This window comes from Mixophyes fleayi, chromosome 3 (assembly GCF_038048845.1).
Source record: "Mixophyes fleayi isolate aMixFle1 chromosome 3, aMixFle1.hap1, whole genome shotgun sequence".
NCBI classification, from domain to species: Eukaryota; Metazoa; Chordata; class Amphibia; order Anura; family Limnodynastidae; genus Mixophyes; species Mixophyes fleayi.
Genome location: NC_134404.1, coordinates 205,640,657 through 205,647,093, shown reverse-complemented (window position 1 = coordinate 205,647,093; position 6,437 = coordinate 205,640,657).

Sequence of the window (6,437 nt, the reverse complement as noted above, 5' to 3'; positions counted from 1 at the left end):
CCACAGGGTACTGTATATAAAGTTCTCCTAGGCTGAAGTGACAGTTATCTTACAGCTATGTGTGAATAAACTGTCCAATGATTGAAAACATAGCATAGTGCGCATAAGGTAGATATTGCAAGTGATAAAGATAATAATCATCCGTTTCCTCAGCCAGCAATATAGAGAGAAAACGTAGAGATTAGTCCCACAGTAGAACCAGTGGTGGGAAGCAAAAAATCTCCTGGTCAGAGATGAAGACATAACCCTGGGGTTTAAAATGCACCAAACTTCATATTTTTCATATTTATATTATATATTGCTGCACGTGGAGTTTACATTGATCCAACTCCACAAGTAATCCATTGATGTTTCATGTTTTTATCAATATTAATATAATGTATTCAGTTTTTATATTTTATCTGAGCTTAGCGCTCTCCTGCTTTTTTGCTATTGCTTGGTTGCTACCGGTTGCAGAGCCTGTTTGTGAGAGCTGCAGCTGAGATTAGCACTGATTATCATTGTTAAGGTTATAGCGCCCAGTATAGTGTTTTCTTGTTCTTTACTGTATTTAGCCTATGCTTGCCCACCCAGTCCCTCCCATATGCAAAACTCGATGCATGTGCACACATTTGTGTTACGCATGCACAGTACGATAATGTGTATCTTACGGAAGAAAAACAGATGTATTTCCACTTTTTATGAGCCCCTGAATGTTTATATCAAATGAAAAATGAAAAGCAACTGAATATATTTTGATAGAAATTTGAGGGTAAATTTATCAAAGTGTTATTCTGGAAAATCGCTGATTTTCATCAATATTGTCGGCTAGACTTAAAACAGCAATTTAATTATAGGCAAATTTTACCTTTAATTAAATTGCCATTTTAAATCTACCCTTCAATGTTGCAGAAAATTGGCAATTTGACAGAATCACACTTTAATACATTTACCCCCTGGATGTATCCATGAGGTGAAACAGGTCTATACAGAATTACATTTAAAGTCCTAGGGCTTGATATTCCAGAAAAAAGCACACCGTTGTTACAATATCTTGATGCAGAGATGGCAGAGGAATCTAATTTTGGAGAGGGAAAACTCCATTGCAGGGTTAAATCTCTTTATATCCCAAATATTGGAGTGAGTACGCACACGGTTAGTCCACATGTGCTGCTGTTAAATTTGATTTAAAAAAATTCTTTACATACCTCCCAAAATTTGTCTAGACAAGATTGGAACCAGATAAGCCCAATCCTGATCCACACACACCATACCCCCAATTCACATAGTGATTGCCCCAAAAGCCCCACTCTTTTCATGCTCTGCAAATGGGGACAGTTGGGAGGTATGATTTTATCTTCCAAACTACAACAACCTTTCTTGCGTAAGATAGCATTCAAACAAACATTTACACTTTTGCAACTGTGTACCTGGAAAATATTGCCCACCCTAACATAGTTACAAGGGGGTAGATTGATATGGGACTGTGACTTTAATGCTCGCTTTAGACAATTCTGTAGAGATGTGCCCTAATGCTCCCTAAAGCATTTTAACCTTTGTGTATAAAATCCAGATAGTAGCTGAAGTGCTCTTCATCCTATGGATAAGGGTTTTTTGTTGCTATTTCTACCGTGATAAAGGTTCTAAATGTATTAATACTTTGTCAGCATTTCACACACATGAACATAGAGGCTAAATTATGATTTAATTGAAGATACACTACAAGCTACTAAGCTAGTCCAACTTATATATACATTGCAGATAATAAGACACCATATTATGGGAAGTTCACAAATGTGTATTAGGAGGTACATTTATCATATTTGGTGCAGAAAGAAAACATGCTCAACTTGGAGCTCTGTCTGATCCAACCAGGGGCAAACGCAGGATTTTTAAAACAAAAATTAGAGAGAGAGCACAAGCTGCTGCGCATGCACCCACGCATGCGCAGCAGCTCCATTTTGGCGATTCTGAATTGGACAGCAGCCGCAGTGCTGTCAAAGAAGCATCCGCGGCAGTGCTGTATTGTACTACAATACAGCACTGCCGCGGACGCTTCTTTGGCAGCACCGTGGCTGCTGTACAGTGCCGTTCGTTCGGAGGGGTGGTGTTTCTGCACAACCAGAAACCCCCCCCTGCATGCGCCCCTGCCAACTTGTCACGACTCAGAGTGGTTTTGTAGATTCCTTACCTCTGTCTGTAGAACTTGCCCAGGAGAGCGGAGTCTAACGGATAGGAGGTATTCACCAGGGATCCCCGCAAGGGAATATGGACTCCGCTGCTCCTATTCCGCAGGTCGCGGTCTCCCAGGCAAGGACTGACTGAGGATAGTGGAGGCAACACACAATGACATGGTGGATGAGATGACACAGAGTAAAGAGTTCAGGAATCACAGGCTTCAGCAATAGTAATAAAACACTGGAGATGGTAGCAATGCTGTAAAATCGTATATTTATTGATGGTACAATGGGAATGGAAGAAAAAAAAAATATTATATATATATATATATATACACACACACACACACATACATATATATATATACATATATACATACATATATACACACATATATACACACACACACACACGTATTGAATACACGGCAATTAGGACACAAGCAGGACGCAGATCACATTATGCCACTTCATAATTGGTAACTCTTAACTGCATGGGATGAGTAAATAGTTCAAACATAAGATGACAAATGGAGAATGCATGGATCCAATAATGTAACACACGGCAGATAGATGTGAATCACTGGTCAACAACAGTTCTGAGAGAATGAAAATGTAGAACTGTTGATCCGAAGATAAAGATGATTCTACGTAGCAGGTGGGTTACAGGTATCACAATAATTCTCAGAATAGAGCAGCAATAATCGTTGAACTAATGTTCTACTAATAACAGTCCCAAAGATATAGTTGAACAGAAGAAACTTCAAACAGTTCATTACCTAGAAGTAGAAAAAATGAAGAGTATCCTAGCCGAGTATAGGACTGCAGATAACTGATGTCTTTCAATAAACATATGAATGAAGAAAGCAGCACTGTTAGGTCAGCAGGGTAAAAGCAGAAACTTGAACCATAGAATTAGCTGCAGGCCGTAGTACTTCAGCGGGTAGATTAATCACAAGGAAAGTCTCCATAGAACCCAGCATTAGAAATACAACAGCAGGTGTGCAGGTTTAACCATAGGTGCAGCAATCAACTCACAGTGAATGTTCAACATGAAGCTTGATAGCAACCAAGGAGTTCAGCAGACCAGTGTGGGACTACAGGTACCAGGTACAGTGATGGTAGATTGCAGAAGTCCAGCAAGCAGGTAACAGCAGAGAAGTTCAGCAGGACAGCGTGGAACTACAAGTACCAGGTACAATGGTTGTAGATGCAGAAGTCCAGCAGACAGATAACAGCAGTGAGAAGCTCAGCGGGACAGCGTGGAACTACAAGTACCAGGTACAATGGTTGTAGATGCAGACATCCAGCAGACAGGTAACAGCAACGAGAGGTTCAGTAGTAGCAGCCAGGACCAAGGCAGACAAAGTAACACAAAGAACAGGCCATGAGCCAAGGACCATGGGTAGTTTAAGTAATACTCTAGAACCAATGAGAATCGAAGGGAGGTCCAAACAAAGTAGTCAGGAACACCTGTGCAAAGGCAGTATCTTAGAAACAGGAATAAGCTCAATCACAGTTCCCAGAGGCAAGTCACAGTGCCGGCACCTATCTATGGGACCGGCGGGTGACACAACTGCCCAAATGACACTAGAAATGTACCATATAGCTAGAAATTTCAAGCCTTTCTTTTTCAGTTAACTGAGCTGCATCTTAAATACAAAGCTATAATTACTCTCTCTACTAAAAGAGCCTTTATGATTTATCAATAAAGTATTGGCATGCATTAAAAGGGGTAAGGTTTAATTTTGCCACTATATAAATCATTGGCAAGCCCTCATCTTGTCTATGGAGTACAATACTGGGCACCACTCTATAAAAATACTACTACACACAATGCGATGCTGAGCTTATCAATTACAGGATAGAACTTTAGTATTTTCTTTATTAGTTATATTACATATTAATTTGAGTTGGTGTTGCAGCTGTAATAAAGGACCTTACTTATGTACAAAACCAAAAAGTTATAGCGCTGGCATCAAAACAAATAATGCTCCAACTGGGAATAATTCCAATTAATATAATATCTTAATTGTAATAATCAATGCGGTGGTATGCGGATGGCAGTTAGAGTAAGCTGTACACTGGTTCAGCTCTTTGCCCAAGCTTCCACTTTTCCTTATTCTCACAAATATAAAGCTTTGAATATTTCTGAATATTGTTAGGAAGCGTCACAGCAGAGCTGAGGAACGACTGCATACAAAAAAAAAGGCTGTTTTAGAATCTATTGAACTGCCATCTCTGTTCAGCTGTGGGACCCACAGTGCTCAACTGCCTGTAACAATTTCAGAGGTAGGATTCCTTGTGTTAACCTAGATTGGTGCTAATGGATTCCCTGGTTTTCACCAAAAACCGCCGCAAGGCGGGATGGACTTAGCTGCCGAGAACCGCAGGTCGCGGTCCCTTGACCTGCCACTAGGTGTAACACACGATACTGAACACAGTAGGAAAGGGAAGAAGCACTTGGCAGCAATCGAAGAAACGGAATCTGAATAGGTACACGAATGGTTAATAATAGGTTCTGGTGTCAGGTGGAGTGTCAGAACAAGCCAGGGTTTGGTACACAGGCACACTGGTTGGGTAATGCAGTAGCAGATTCAGGAGACAGATGGAGTGTCAGGACGGAGCCAGGGTCTGGTACACAAATGAAACAGTAACGCGTTTCTCGGCAGGCGGACTTTACACTATTCACTGGAGATTTGGAGACGTGGAAACTTCTAAACCTTCTTTACCCCGGGGTAGGATTAAGTGCATCCAACGCACAAATATCGTTTTTGCGGTTCATCTGAGCGGCTGCTGATGTGGCTGAAGCCGCAGGTGGAGGACATTGAGCCCGTCATGCAGGTTTGATGCACATGCCTCTATATAACAACAAAGCGCTGTATGCTAGCCATAAACTCTATGAGCATTTAGAACTGGGAACGGAGGCCATTGAGCCCGCCCACAAGTTGGCAATATACGTCCGTTTTCATAGCATGTCGTTTTTTACCAGCCAGGATCTCTATATTGTCACATGACATTCTGAGTAGAGAGACCTTACTAACACAGTTGTTCAGATTATTCTGGAAGCCAGCCTAACGATACTGGCACTATATAGAAACCCCTTGTGGTTTCCCTGAACCTGATTAAATCTCACTCGATGTCCTATTTGGAGGCCGTTGAGCCCGTCCATTAACTGGCAATACATGCTTACAGTCTATTGCTTCTTATTAACCAGGATTTTGATACATTCATATGAAAACCTAAGGAGAGTGATTCTATACATATAGTGTTGTGGATCAATCTGGAAGTCAATCTAAATTGATACTGGCGGTATATACGAGCTCTTTGAGGTTTTTCTGGACCTGGTTATATTTATCATGTGATACATCTTATGGATAATAATTGATGTTATGCCAACGATTTAGTCATACCATTGTATATGCTATCTAGTCTCCTCTAACTACTGTCTCTATTTTACTCCTGTGTATATTGAAGCATTTTGCTTATTATTTTATATAGGGTATATTTTTCCATATATTAAACTTTTATGCCGATTTGAGGTTTGCGCTATCTTACGTTATTATATTATTTTCTATTCTACCTAACGGGTCCAGACCCCGTTTAGACAGTAGCATCTCGATCGAGCATTTTAGGGTAACTAGCGCCCCGTATATGTGTGTTTGTTGTTATATATCATTGTGGTACACAAATGGTCAATGAACAGGATAGCAACTCAGGAAACGAGAGCACTGCAAAGGACAAGGAGTCAGACAAGGTGAGACACTTGCTATATTCTCAAAGTGAGGGTTATATACTCTACAGAAAGATTATGCCGCCTCCCAGCCACGATCACGTGACCGCCCGAACCAGGAAGTGCTGAGTTCTGCACAGAGGGAGAAGAAATCAGCAACACAGGAGTGTGGAACAGGTAAGTTGTGACACTGTCATTGTTGTTTCAGCTACCCACTGAGCTCAATTGTGATTACTCTTACCATCTCTGGCTGCTAAACCCTCTAAACCCAACTGTCAACATCCTCCTGAACTTCGTTGTGTCAGAGCGGCAGAAACTGCCTACTACATTATCCCCAGCCAGGGGTAGGTAAAGTATCCTTATAACACATCTCACCTGCTACTCTGTCCGGGATAACCAATATTGTAGTTTCCCTTGACTACCGCTACCGTTTGGCCTGCTTGGCATTCCTTTCTGATGCCATTTGGCCGGCAGTTGCTGCGCATGTGGAAGCACTGCACTTTTCAAACTTCTCCTGGATTCACATTGGCTGACCTACAGTCAGTTCA